This window comes from Euleptes europaea, chromosome 3 (assembly GCF_029931775.1).
Source record: "Euleptes europaea isolate rEulEur1 chromosome 3, rEulEur1.hap1, whole genome shotgun sequence".
NCBI lineage: Eukaryota > Metazoa > Chordata > Lepidosauria > Squamata > Sphaerodactylidae > Euleptes > Euleptes europaea.
Genome location: NC_079314.1, coordinates 34829459 through 34842513, shown reverse-complemented (window position 1 = coordinate 34842513; position 13055 = coordinate 34829459).

Sequence of the window (13055 nt, the reverse complement as noted above, 5' to 3'; positions counted from 1 at the left end):
TTGGGGGGAAACCGAGAATGATTAACTATTTGCAACAACCCAATGAAAAGCAAAGCGCACATTTATTTGTGATTGGCTTGACTTCATGAAATTTGGATATTAAAAAGAAAGAAAAAGAAAACACATGCATTTTTAACTTGTATGTTTTGAATCTGTGTGAGAGCAGTTAAAAAAACCAACAGCTTGTCTTGGAAGGTACAACATTTCTCAAACTGAGTTTGTTTACCCCAAGGATGATACAAACAGCTCCCTGTGTGGTGTAGTTAGAGGAAAGAAGGTGGAGTAACCTTGGGGCATTTCTACACCCACAAACCTAAACCAGTTCAATCATTGTTTTAGTCTACCATATGGTTGTTCCCTTGTCCCAGAAAAGGCCAGGGGCTATATGGGGGCGTGGGGTGGGGCAGGATGGCTCTCTAGCAAGAAACCTTCAACATTTCAGCAGGCCAGGATTCCCAGGAGAAGCCAAAGCGTTCAATGGATTTAAAATGGTACACGTTTGCAGTGTAGCCATTTCTCAGGCACGGATATGGAAACATGGCAGGTAGGCCCTGCTGTGTGGTAGGACGGCCTTTCTCACTGTTTTCTTCACACCCATCTAGGTGGTCTTGTTCTGTGGGAAGGTGTCTTCCATCTTGAGAAGGTAATGGTCCCCAGCCTTGAAAGAGAGATGTAAAAACCTCTTCTTGCTGCCTCCTGTCCAGTGTGTGTGTGTATGTATGCGTGTGTGATCTGCACTTCATGGGAGCAAAAGCACTGCTTTAATAGGTGAAAGCGGAGACCAGGTGTTTGTCTTAAGACTGGCCAGGTGGCTTAAAATCCTTGGGATCCCCATTGGGAAAACACAGGAGGTTGATGCAGGAGTCACAGTGCAGAGTGAGAGGGTAGAGGCGCTGGATAACAAGGGTTGCCAACCTCCAGGTGGTAGCTGGAAATCTGGGATTGCAACAGACCTCCAGGCAAAAGAGTCAAAGAGGATCAAAACTGCCCAGAATTCTAAGCGCAGCTTCAGAGTTCTCCTGGGGGCCATGCTATGAATATAACGGTCTGTGGAAGTGAAAAAAGGGGCCAACACTAGCGAGGAGGAATCTCTCTGCAAAGGTTGAATTTCACTGTTTGTGCAGAAGCCACTGGGGCCCTACAGCACCCTCCCTTGACCTGTTTTTACTGTTATCGCTGTTCCTTTAGTGCTGTGAGGGATCCTGCCAGTAGGTGGCACCCGCAATTTGTTCCAAAACTTCAATCTGATTTTTGCTAAACAGCTGCCAAATGGGTCAGGCAACTTTATACCGTGGGGGTTGCTGGAGAGACACCAAGACCAGCCTGCTTATGGGGAAAGGTCCAGGTGGGGGAGTAGGGTTGCCACCGTCCAGGTGAGGTCTGGAGACCTTTTACTGGTATTGCAACTGATCTCCAGAGGACAGAGATCAGTTCCACTGGGGAAAATAGCAACTTGGGCAAGTCAACTCTATGGCATTATACTTTGCTGAGGTCCCTCCCCAGGCTCCACCCCCCTGCAAAATCTCCAGGTATTTCCTAACCCAGAGTTGACAATTCTATAGGGGAGGGAGGCTGATGTTTTCTCCTTTGCATACATGGCAAATTCTGAGTATTTTGCATCTAACGTTTGGGTGCAAGAGAGAACGAAAGGAGTTCAATTTTCATGCACTGGCAAACTGCGCTGTTTCCGGAAATCATTTATTTCAATTCTGAACAGCTTGGAGTCAGTTTACACCGTGAGGAAAGATTCTGGGAAGAACTTTAAAAACTGGAGAATCTTTGGGCGGACATTAAAGTGAGTTTTGTAATATCCAGAATAGAACAAACACTGTTGTAAGGATGAATCAAATGAATTTAGTAAAGCTCTGTTCTAATAACTACAGTAATTCAGAAATGAACAAGTGTGGTAAAACCATGAAAGGGGTAGGAGTTTGTTTCTATGACGAAGGATGGCCTGACTTCCTGTTCCCTCTCCCCAGAAGGTCTGAGGCAGCCAGAAGGTGGTCTTAATGCATGGGAGGCATCTCTTTGGGAGAGGTTTTGAGGGTCAGAGCAGAAGTCCATGTCAGCAAAGCACTTGCCTTGTGCCAAATGCAGCCCAACAGATATCTTCTGCAGCCAGTTGGATAGACTATGATAGACTAGGATTTTTCATTTATATTCATTTATTTAAGTTTCATATACAATAATATTTAACGATGCTTTTTTCTCCCACCTAGGATTATACCTAGGATGGATGCTTTGTAAACAAAGGGCACAATTCAGCCAAAATGAAGAATGTTTTAAAAAATGCATGGAAGAAAATTAAGCATGTGCTTAACTCTTCCATTATAATGAACAACTCAGTGTTTAACTTTGGGTATCTCATGCCTTGAAATTATAGGCATATAGCAGGCAAAACTGTTGGAGGAATCATGAAGTTAACATACACAATTGTGTAAATAAAAGTTACTCTGCCATGGAATGGAATGTCAATCAGTTATGCCGTATAGAATGCATGTGCTTTTCACAGGATAGATTTCACTGTTTGCATAAGCAGGCCTGAAACGGCAATGGCTTATAGAATCAGCTTGTGATGTTCCCTGAAAAGTTACAAGCTGGCAATTTTCTCACTGTTCCAGTATGCAGAGATAATGTCCTTGAGAAGAAAAGAGTCACTCAGCCAGTGAAAACAAGTTTCTGCTGTTACTTACTAAGGGTTTGGTCTTCAGCCAGAACAAATTCCAGAAGAAAGAATAATGCGCATGGTTACTTGTGTTCAACTTAGAGTATCTTGTGCATGCCCAGAGGAATGTCATGCTTTGAATGGTGAGAAATCCGGTGATTCAGTAGAGGCATGATGTTTTACATGTTAGCACACCCTATGTAAGCTGTGAGGTTAATTTCTCAAATCTAGAATTCAGAGAAGCTGCTTGCTTCTCTTTTGTTACAAAGGCTCTGGGTAAGAGGCTCCACAGTCTAAACTCTAACTCGTTCTTACATCCAATTTAGGTAGAGAAATGTCCTGTGTGCTCATAGAATTTTAATTGCCCTTTTTCTATGCCATGCTTTCTGTGGGTAACCTTTCACCTTATCATAGCTAGAATTAGTACATAATTTTCAGTAAACCTGGGAACAAAAATAACAAACTTCTGGCCTCCCCTTAAAGGCAGAAAGCTGGGTCCTGTTGAAAGGGAATGTTCAAAGGATTATTCACTTTCCATGCGGTACAGTGATTTGTAGAGGTTAGTGTGTTGCTCTAATTCAACCGAAGAGGCTTTTAGTTTCCATGGGAATGTGTTAAGGTCATGCCCCCTTACCATCTCTGCTCTGTTTTAAATCTATCACCTCTTGGCTGGGGACTGAGGGTGGAATAAAAAAAAAAATCTAAATAAATAAAGAAAGACACCCACAGCACTCTCCAACACGGAGACTGTCTTCTAGTTATAAGAGGGTGGGCTGTAACTACCTAACAGTGTAGTGGTTAAGGTGCTGGGCTAGGATGTGAGAGGCCCAGGTTAAAATCTCCACTCTGCTATGGAAGCTTGCTGGGTTACCTTGGGCCATTCACATGCTCTCAGCCTGAGCTACCTCACAGGGTTGTTGTGAGGATAAAATGGAGGGGAGGAGAACAGTGTAAGCTGCTTTGAGACCCCACTGGGGAGAAAGGTGGAGTATAAATGAAGTAAGTCGATAAATGCAGTCTGTACATACTCCAAGTCTGTGGTGTCTATCGGCTCCCCAAAATGTAATTACCCCATGTGGTGGATATCCAGACGGCTTACCACCAACCTCACACAGGATTTTTTCTTCCTATCTCATTCAATTTCCTGCCTACCCCACTGCTCCAGGATTTGCAGCAGGACATTAAGAAGAAGAATATAAGCCAGGCTTGAGGGGCTAGGATCTGGGCCCAAGTATAAACCACCCAAGCCTGGAACAATTGCTGAGGTAACACTGACCGGCACGGGATGGTTTCTTCTCAAAAGTGAAGAACAAAGTTTATGTTGAAAACCACACACCCTGAGTTCAATATTTAATGCTCCTATTAAACGCACCCTCAGAACCTAACGTTTTCTTCGCCTCCAAATCCTCTTGCTCCAACTTCTACCTGCTAGCCCCGAACTCCCCCAGTTCAGCCCTCTTGGTGGATTTACAGAAGAGTTGGTTTTTATATACTGACTTTCTCTACCACTTAAGGAAGAATCAAACCGGCTTGCAATCGCCTTCCCTTCCCCTCCCTACAACAGATGCCCTGTGAGGTTGGTGGGGCTGAGAGAGCTGTAAGAGAGCTGTGACTAGCCCAAGGTCACCCAGCAGGCTTCATGTGGAGGAGTGGGGAAACCAACCCGGTTCACCAGATTAGCATCCACTGCCACTCATGTGGAAGAGTGGGGAATCAAACCCAGTTCTCCAGATTAGAGTCCACTGCTCCAAACCATTGCTCTTAACCACTACACCATACTACAACTACCAATACACTACACTGCTCAACAGCTGCTTTCGCTGTGGGGATACTTTATCAGTTCTACCTGTCACACACTCTTGCTCTCTCACTCACTCACACACACATACACACAATTCTAAGAAGGGAGGTCATGTCGATCTTTTCATGCCTGGATGATCAGCAGCGGAGAGGCAGGGAGGGATGCAACCGACTGAAAGCTGCCTCCTCCAGGCCCAGAACAGGTGAGTCATGGGAGGGCATGAAGTGTCTCGTTCTGTGGGTGGCTGCTGAGAATGGGATGAGCTGCAGGCCCTTCAAGCAGGGAGGTGATGCCGAGAAGTGCCACGCTGGCCTAGGGCAAAACTGCAACCGTCTAACCAAACTGCCAAAGGTGCAACTGGCTGGTCTTGCTCTGAGGAGAAGTTGCTGGCACTCTGCAATGACACGTGGGCCTTGCCAGCAACGGTGTTCACACTCATCTTTTGTTGGCCGCCTTCTCTCCCTCCTGCAGCTGAAATAAGAATTGTAGGCTCCTATTACTATGTATGGGTGTGAAAGCTGGACATTGAAGAAAGCTGATAGGAAGAAAGTAGATTCCTTTGAAATGTGGTGTTGGAGGAGAGCGTTACGGATACAGTGGGCTGCCAGAAAAGCAAATCAGTGGGTTATAGGTCAAATCAAGCCTGAACTGACCCTAGAAGCTAAAATGACTCAACTGAGGCTATCGTATTTTGGTCACATTATGAGAAGACAAGAGTCACTGGAAAAGACAGTCATGCTAGGAAAAGTTGAGGGCAGCAGGAAAAGAGGAAGACCCAACAAGAGATGGATTGACTCTGTAAAGGAAGCCACAATTTGCGAGATCTGAGCAAGGCGGTCAAAGATAGGATATTTTGGAGGACATTGATTCATAGGGTCGCCATGAGTCAGAAACGACTTGACAGCACTTAACACACACACAGGGACCTTTTTCAGGGGTACTAGTGTTGACCTTTAAAACCCTATATGGCTTGGAGCATACAGCTTGTTGAGGGACTGTGGCTCAGTTGTAGAGCACCTGGCATGCAGAAGGTCCCAGTTTCAATGCCTGGCATCTCCTATTAAAAGATCTAGCAATAGGTGATGTGAAAGACCTCTGCCAGAAACCACAGAGAGCTGCTGCCAATCTGAGTGGGCAGTATTGACCTTGATAGACAAATAGTCTGATTCATTATAAGGCAGCTTCATGTGTATGTACCTTAAGAACTGCCTTCTCCCATATGGACCTACCTGTCTACTCTGCTCATTGTTGGAGGTCCTGCTTCGGGTGCCCCTGCCAGCTGAGGCTGGACAGGTGGCAACCCAAGAAAGTCATGATACCAAAACTTTGGAACTCTCTTCGCAGGGAGATTTGACTGTCTCCTTAAGTTGTTGTCTTCCACCAGTGGGTGAAGACTTTTATTTTATTTGCATAAAGTGGCACTTTTCTCCCTAAAAAAAGGACTCGAGTCCACACATGTTCCAATCCTCACTCTGCTGTGGAAGCTTGCTGGGTGATGTTGAGCCAGTCACACACACTCAGACTAACCCACCTGACAGAGCTGTTGTGAGGATAAAATGGAGGAGAGGGGTATAATGATACAAGCTACCTTGGGTCCCCATTGGGGAGAAAGGTTGACTGTCAATGAACAAACCTATCTCAGAGCCTTCACAAAATATTTTAGGTTGTATCTTCTCTTAAGGTATAGAGCAGGGGTGTCAAACTCATTTGTTATGATGGCCGGATATGGCATAAATGTCCCTTGGTCAGGCCATGCCTCGCCAGCCCAGCCCAGGACTGGGAAGGGCGGCTGCCTCAGCTGGCTCACACGCGGATAAGAGCTCTCAAGGGGCTGGATCTGGCCCATGGGCTGTATATTTGACAGCCCTGGTATAGAGCGAGGCCAGGGATTGAGAGAGGCAACTCTGCAGCTGGAGAATCATGGCCAGTGGTAGCTTTCCAATTAAACCCAGAACTGTAGTTCTAAAACCAGAACTTTAGTTCTGAGTAACCAACTATAGGCATTTTTTTCTTTCTGTCTTTGGGACCTAGGACTGTCCTAGGCTCAGCCCTCAGAATGTCTTTAGGCAGGCCCGCAAATCAACATGCACAATGCTGGCTCCTACGGCGGGCTGCAGCATGGCGTGGATGGGCCAGCTGTAAATGCCGAGAGGTAGACCGGCCCTTTGGTGCTTCAAAATGGCCTCTGGGCTGGAGGATGAATTCCCATAGCTAGAGGTGGGACAGCCTGGCTCTGAAAAAACTGTGCTCTACATGTCACTGGGGAGGAGGCACGGCTTCCCAAACCTGAGCTCTAGCACATTCCTTGAAGTGGAGCTATCATATGCCCAGACTGTCATCCATTTGTGGCTGTCCTGCTTCCAGCCGGTTTTCTAGTTGCAGATTGTTTTCCTTTCATAGCCACCAGGATGAGAAACGTTTCAAGATATTTTTACTTTCGGAACTTGTAAAGGATTTTTTCTCCCACTCACTGGGTGTCAGTTCAGATCTCCATTTACTATGTGCAACTCAGATTCCTCATCTGTAAAATGGAAATGATAGCATAACTCTCAGAAGTTTGCACACTGAAACGGGAGACTATAAATAAACACCACGGTTTGCTTAGCCTTCCACAAAGCTTCCTAACCGTCTCCTAACACGCTCCCTTTTCAGAGGCTAGTTCTCTAGACTGTTCCCGAGGCCAAAAGATCCAAGCAGAACCTCCTACAGAGGGATCCATGTTCACTCCCTCAGCCCTTCCCCACGGGCCAAAACTAGTGGAGGCACATGGCTCCTGGCCACAGGAATTTAGATGCTCATCTGTGCCCTGGGGATTTCCCTTTCACTTTGGCTTGGACTGGGTGAGGCCATCTCTAGGCAACGCAATGGAGAGGAGGGAGGCACCCACCCTCTACAGCCACAGAGAGAAGACTCGTGTGTGTCATTTTGCAGAGAGGATCAGGACATATACTCCTGAAACAAAGAGACCACCAGCCCGTTGGATATGTCCCACTCAACCAGGCAGCCTGAACAGCCCTGTGCTCTCAGTCTTTATTTTTATTTACTTTATTTATAGCACACCTTTCTCACTTGATGAATTAATACCTTCTAGGGTTGCCAGCTCGGAAATACCTGGTGATTTTTTGGGGGGGGGGGTGGAGCCTAAGGAAGACAGGGTTTGGGTATGGAAGGGACTTCAATGGGGTACGATGCCACAGAGTGCGCCTTCCAAAGCAGCCATTTTCACCAGGTGACATCAGTTGTAATTGCGAGAGATCTAGGGTTGCCAGGTCCCTCTTCGCCACCAGTAGGGGGTTTTGGGGGCAGAGCCTGAGGAGGGTGGGGTTTGGGGAGGAACTTCAATACCATAGAGTCCAATTGCCAAAGCGGCCATTTTCTGCTGGCGAACTGATCTCTATCGGCTGGAGATCAATTGTAGCAGGAGATCTCCAGCTAATACCTGGAGCAACAGTTCGAAAAAACTGCAACGGAATCTCCAAATACAAAAGTCGCAAAAAATTCTTATTGGTGCTTACACATAAATGACAATGACAGAACAGTACTCAGTACTCGGCTGCACTTTGGAGTATCCTTCGGGGAACTGAGAACTGAGTGGAATATTTAATTGAGTTTACTTTTGGAAACAGAACTTTGATTGGGGCCGAAGACTTGAAACGGCCGTCCCCCCATCTTTTTCCAAAAAGTGTCTCTTTTGGGACTGTACCTATTTATGGACTTAATGAAGAAATGAGAGAAATATATATACCTTGAAGAACATACCACTTGGTGCATAAAGACTGCACTTAAACTGTATATATTGTACATATCTTCCAGAATTCTTGTGTATACTTTTCATTCTGTTCTGTCATTGTCATTTATGTGTAAGCACCAATAAGAATTTTTTGCTACTTTTGTATTTGGAGACTCCGTTGCAGTTTTGTTCCAACCAACTGGTACTAGCACAGAGGGGCCGATTTTGGATAATACCTGGAGGTTGGCAACCCTAGAGAGATCTTCAGCCACCACCTGGAGGCTGGCTACCCTAACCCCTCCCCTTCAGCTTCATCCTAGCTCACGGTGTTAGCAAAAGTCTATACAATTCATTTTTAGATGGAAGAGGGAGAGGGGGGGGAAAGTCATTTTATTGTTAAATTAGAGATATCACTTGTTTTTTTTATTATTACTATTATATTGTTTTTGTTGATATATTAAATGGAGAAAAAAAATCAAAAAAAAAATCCTAGCTCATGGTCACTTCTTCCCATTTGGTTGTCACCATTTTCAGCCTTTGCCTTTTCGGTAACTGGCTTTGCTCCTGGTTTGACAGCCCCCACCCCCCCTTCCCTTTGTGCGCCACCCACTCCCAGATGCACACCGTAGGACCTCCCGGCGATCTGTACACAGCCTCCCCACTCCCCCAGGCCTAACGCTTCATATTCCTATCCTTGGACACGGGCAGCCTGAAAGCAGCTCCTGCGAGCCGCCACCACCTCCTTTGAAGCCCAGCCTCCGTTTCCACCCACGCATCCGCCTTCGGGAAGTTGCTTCTCAATCAGGTGATTTCTGGCGCTGGGAAAACCCCTGGCAGGGTTCAAGGGAGAGTTCACACTCTGCAAGAGTGACCCGAGAGGCCTTGAGAAGGGAGAGCTTCCAGACCAACTCTAGAGGACGGAACCTGCCTGGATGCATGCATGCGTGCGTGCGTACACACACTGTCATAGAGTCCAGTGGCCAAAGTGGCCATTTTCTCCAGGTGAACTATATCGGCTGGAGATCTGTTGCAATAGCAGGATCTCTACAGCTTAGGGTTGCCAACCTCCAGGTCATGGGGAGAAAAACGGCACCTCTGTACTAATACCAAGAGGTTAGGAAAGCAGTACAGGATAATATAAACAAAGTGCAGGTTTTATGAGCTACTGTAGTGAAACAAGGACCATATACATGACACATACAAAGCACAAATATATACAATCCGCACAAAGCAGAAATGATTCCAAAGGTCTCAACCGAGTACCAGGTAAATAATATTATTGTAATCTTTGTGTATAGAGTCCATATAGAGCCACAATCATCAATGGATACGGCCGTTTCAGATCCACAGCAGTGGAAATCTTTCTTCAATCCTTCAAAAAGAAAGTGCTGTTATACATTCATAATTCCTTCCCACACAGGGTAAGTGCAAATTGTTACAATCAGATGTCAGCAAAGTACATCACGTAGTGCAGCAAGTTGAGACCTTTGGAATCATTTCTGCTTTGTGCGGATTGTATATATTATATATATTTGTGCTTTGTATGTGTCATGTATATGGTCCTTGTTTCACTACAGTAGCTCATAAAACCTGTACTTTGTTTATATATATTATCCTAACCTCCAGGTAATAGCAGACGATCTCCAGCCGATAGAGATCAGTTCACCTGCAGAAAATGGCCACTTTGGCAATAGGACTCTATAGCATTGAAGTCCCTCCCAAACCCCACCCTCCTCAGGCTCCATCCCAAAAATCTCCCGTGGATAGCGAAGAGGGACCTGGCAACCCTACTCCAGCTACTAGTAGTGCTGGAGGTTGGCAACCCTAGGGGTACACCACTCTCATCCCTGACGGTGAAGATTCTCTTCACCCGCTGCTCTCCAACCCCACAGCAGGCTTAACATTGGGAGGACTATTTAGAAACTTGAAATTTATCTGCTGGGAACTCAGGGGAGAATAATGCAATAAAGCATCTAGCAGTCATTCCCTGCGGGCTGAGGCTGGTAATAAGCAAGGGGGCTGGCAAAACACAAGGGATGGGTCCCCCAACTTCCCAAAGGGGGGTGTTGGAGAATCAATCTCCCACCCTTCAAAACTCACTGTCTGCTCTGGGCTGCCCTTAAAGCAAAATTCCCTGGCTTGTTTCTGGATTGGGGTTTTTTAAAAAATGAAACTGAGTTAGTAAAAATAGACTTTCAAAACCACCTCTTCTAGTGGCAGGAAGAGGACCCACCTTTCCATTTTCAGATCTGAATCTCCCTGATTTTTGGGGGGCAGTGGGGGGAGGAAAACAGTGAAGAGGCAAAGGAAAAGGAAGCTTTACTTGCAGGTAGCTGTTTAGATAGAACTGTAAGGATGCCCTTCTCAAACTCCCCCCTTCCACACCAAAGGCTGGGAAAGGTGCAAAGGATAAGGCTGAGAATCTCCACCTGCAATGCTAAAAGCAAAGACAAATCGCAAAGGTCTTCCCACGTTTCCCCCCCCCCCAAGTCTTTTGGTGCCAGGGATATCTGATGGCATACACCACTTCTTTTAATTCTCTGGCATCAAAAAGTCTCAGCCTCCCTTGGTATGGATTCTCACTTTTCTAATTAAGTGACCAGCATCCAGCAGGATGGGGCATCTGCCTTCACAGCCCATTCTCATTTTTCTCTGCATTAGCAACCTAAGGAATTCTGTGACATGGAAAAGCTTTGGTGCCTCAGACACCTTGATGGCCCCGGGAGACCAACACCAGAGCTGTCTTCTGCATGTACATGATTCACATGGGACACATAGAACCGAATCAGACCATCAGGTTGCTGTCTTCAACCATAACATCTTTCTTGCAGGTCCTGTGGAACTGGGCCAAGTTCTGCAGGGCACGAGTCTCATTTGACAGAGTTCCACCAGGCTGGAACCAGGGCCAAAAATGCCCTGGCTCTGGCTGAGGACAGACATTCTTAGGGCCAGGGATCAGTAACTGATTATTTCCTGTTGACCTTAACGCTCTCTGATGGGTATAAAGGGAAAGATGGTCCCGAAGATACAGTAGTCCCAGACTGTTTAGGGCTGATGAAACAGGCAGGAGCCAGGGTCCTAGCACTTCCTTTGCACACAGAGGGCAGGGGACCAGCCAGCCAAGCAACTGCTTGAAACCTCCATCTTAGAGTGGCTTGTGGCCATTTCAAATTTGAGAGCCTATGGCTGGGAATAAAAATATCATTTGGACAGCTCTGTGGCAGTACAAACAGCTGTTTGGCCAAGACGTCCTCACAGGTCTCTATGCTCGCAGATTCTCCCAAACATTTTCTCCATCTGCTAGGAGAGTCCGCTTCCTATTCAGAGTCCAAGCAGGGAGGGCAGCGAGAACAGCCTGCCTCCCTTCTGCTTGGGGAAGAGGAAGGGGAATCATCTCCGCAACCCTTTCAGGGGATTCTGCTGCAGAACAAAAGGCCTAGACACAATATGAGGAACCAGCAATTTTTTATATTTGTGCAACACAATCATCATTGCTTTAAAGAGAGAGTCAGAAGTCTGTTTTGTTTTTAAAATATATCTTTTAAAAAATGATACAGCAAGCTTCAAGATGTGTTAATTGTCCTAGTTTTTTAAAATTATTATTTAATTCAGCCTCCAGTTGCTGGACGGCAGCTCTGAACTGGTGTGAGTTCGACTAGGGATGGTCAAGTCCAGAACAGAATAAAAGAAAACCAGCAACAGCCGAGGCAGCTTTTGTATATAATACAATACCAGTAAAAACAATCTCTTCTGTAATTTACAAAAAAGGTGCAAAGTTATAAGGTTACAATTTAAGAAGCATTTTGCTTACTACCATGAAACATCACAGTTCTGTGGTGTTATCATACTTAACCAGACATACAGGGTCTCTGCGTCCGAGTGATTCCTGCAGCACACAGTGCTAGCGTGGCTGATCTGACCCTGCGGCGCACAGCGGAGGGAAGGGGCAGCATCCCACACACTAGCTCGGAGCAAGAGTGCGCCCTGCTCTTCCCTCCCCTCTGCGCCGCCCGGGACAGTTTCAGCTTCAACCACAAGACGGACTGTTTAAGAGAATACGTAACGTATACAGAAGGATACAATGTGCATCAACAGGTCAACTGCTCCTGGCCTGCAAGTGACTCCGGACACTTGTAAAAAGGGCAGGAACCAGAATCAATTGCTAAAAAGTCATTACAAAAAAAATCTCTAACTGTTAATAAGAATATAAGGAGAGGCCTGCTGGATCAGACCAGTGGCCCATCTAGTCCAGCATCCCCTCTCACACAGTGGCCAACCAGTTACTCTGGAGGGTCAACAGGGCATAGGGGGCAGAGGCCTATACCTGATGCTGATTCCTGGCACTAGGATTCAGAAGTCTACAGCCTCTGAACGGGGAGGTTCCCTTAGTCCACTGTTAGTAGTAGAGGACTTACTGGTCATCAAGACCAAGTCAACAGGAGGAGTATAAACTAAACCCAGCTTCTCCCCTAACTAGGTGGAGTGGGTTTAAAGGAGGCAGGAGAAGCAAGGACTTTCTTGGGGGCAGACAGCCCTTGTGCGGCCATCCCAGCTTCCTGCTCTTGGAACTAGTCTCAGCAAAAACATTTTTATCCCTGTGATACTCTTCCAAAGCCCCACCATTGTGCTTTGCTAACTACAGAATTGCTAAAGTGCTGCAGAGCGTGCCTTCCAAAGGGTTTTGCAGCCACAGATGCAGCACTTCCCACTTCTCTCCAGCCATGCTGGAAGCCAAGAGGCTCTTAAAAGCAAGTTTTTCAGAAGAAGCTTTCCTATAAGGAAGAGAGAGGAGCCTTCCAAGGAACAGCGTCCAAAGAAGGCAATGGATGACACTCTGGCTATTGACATTCTGCACAACT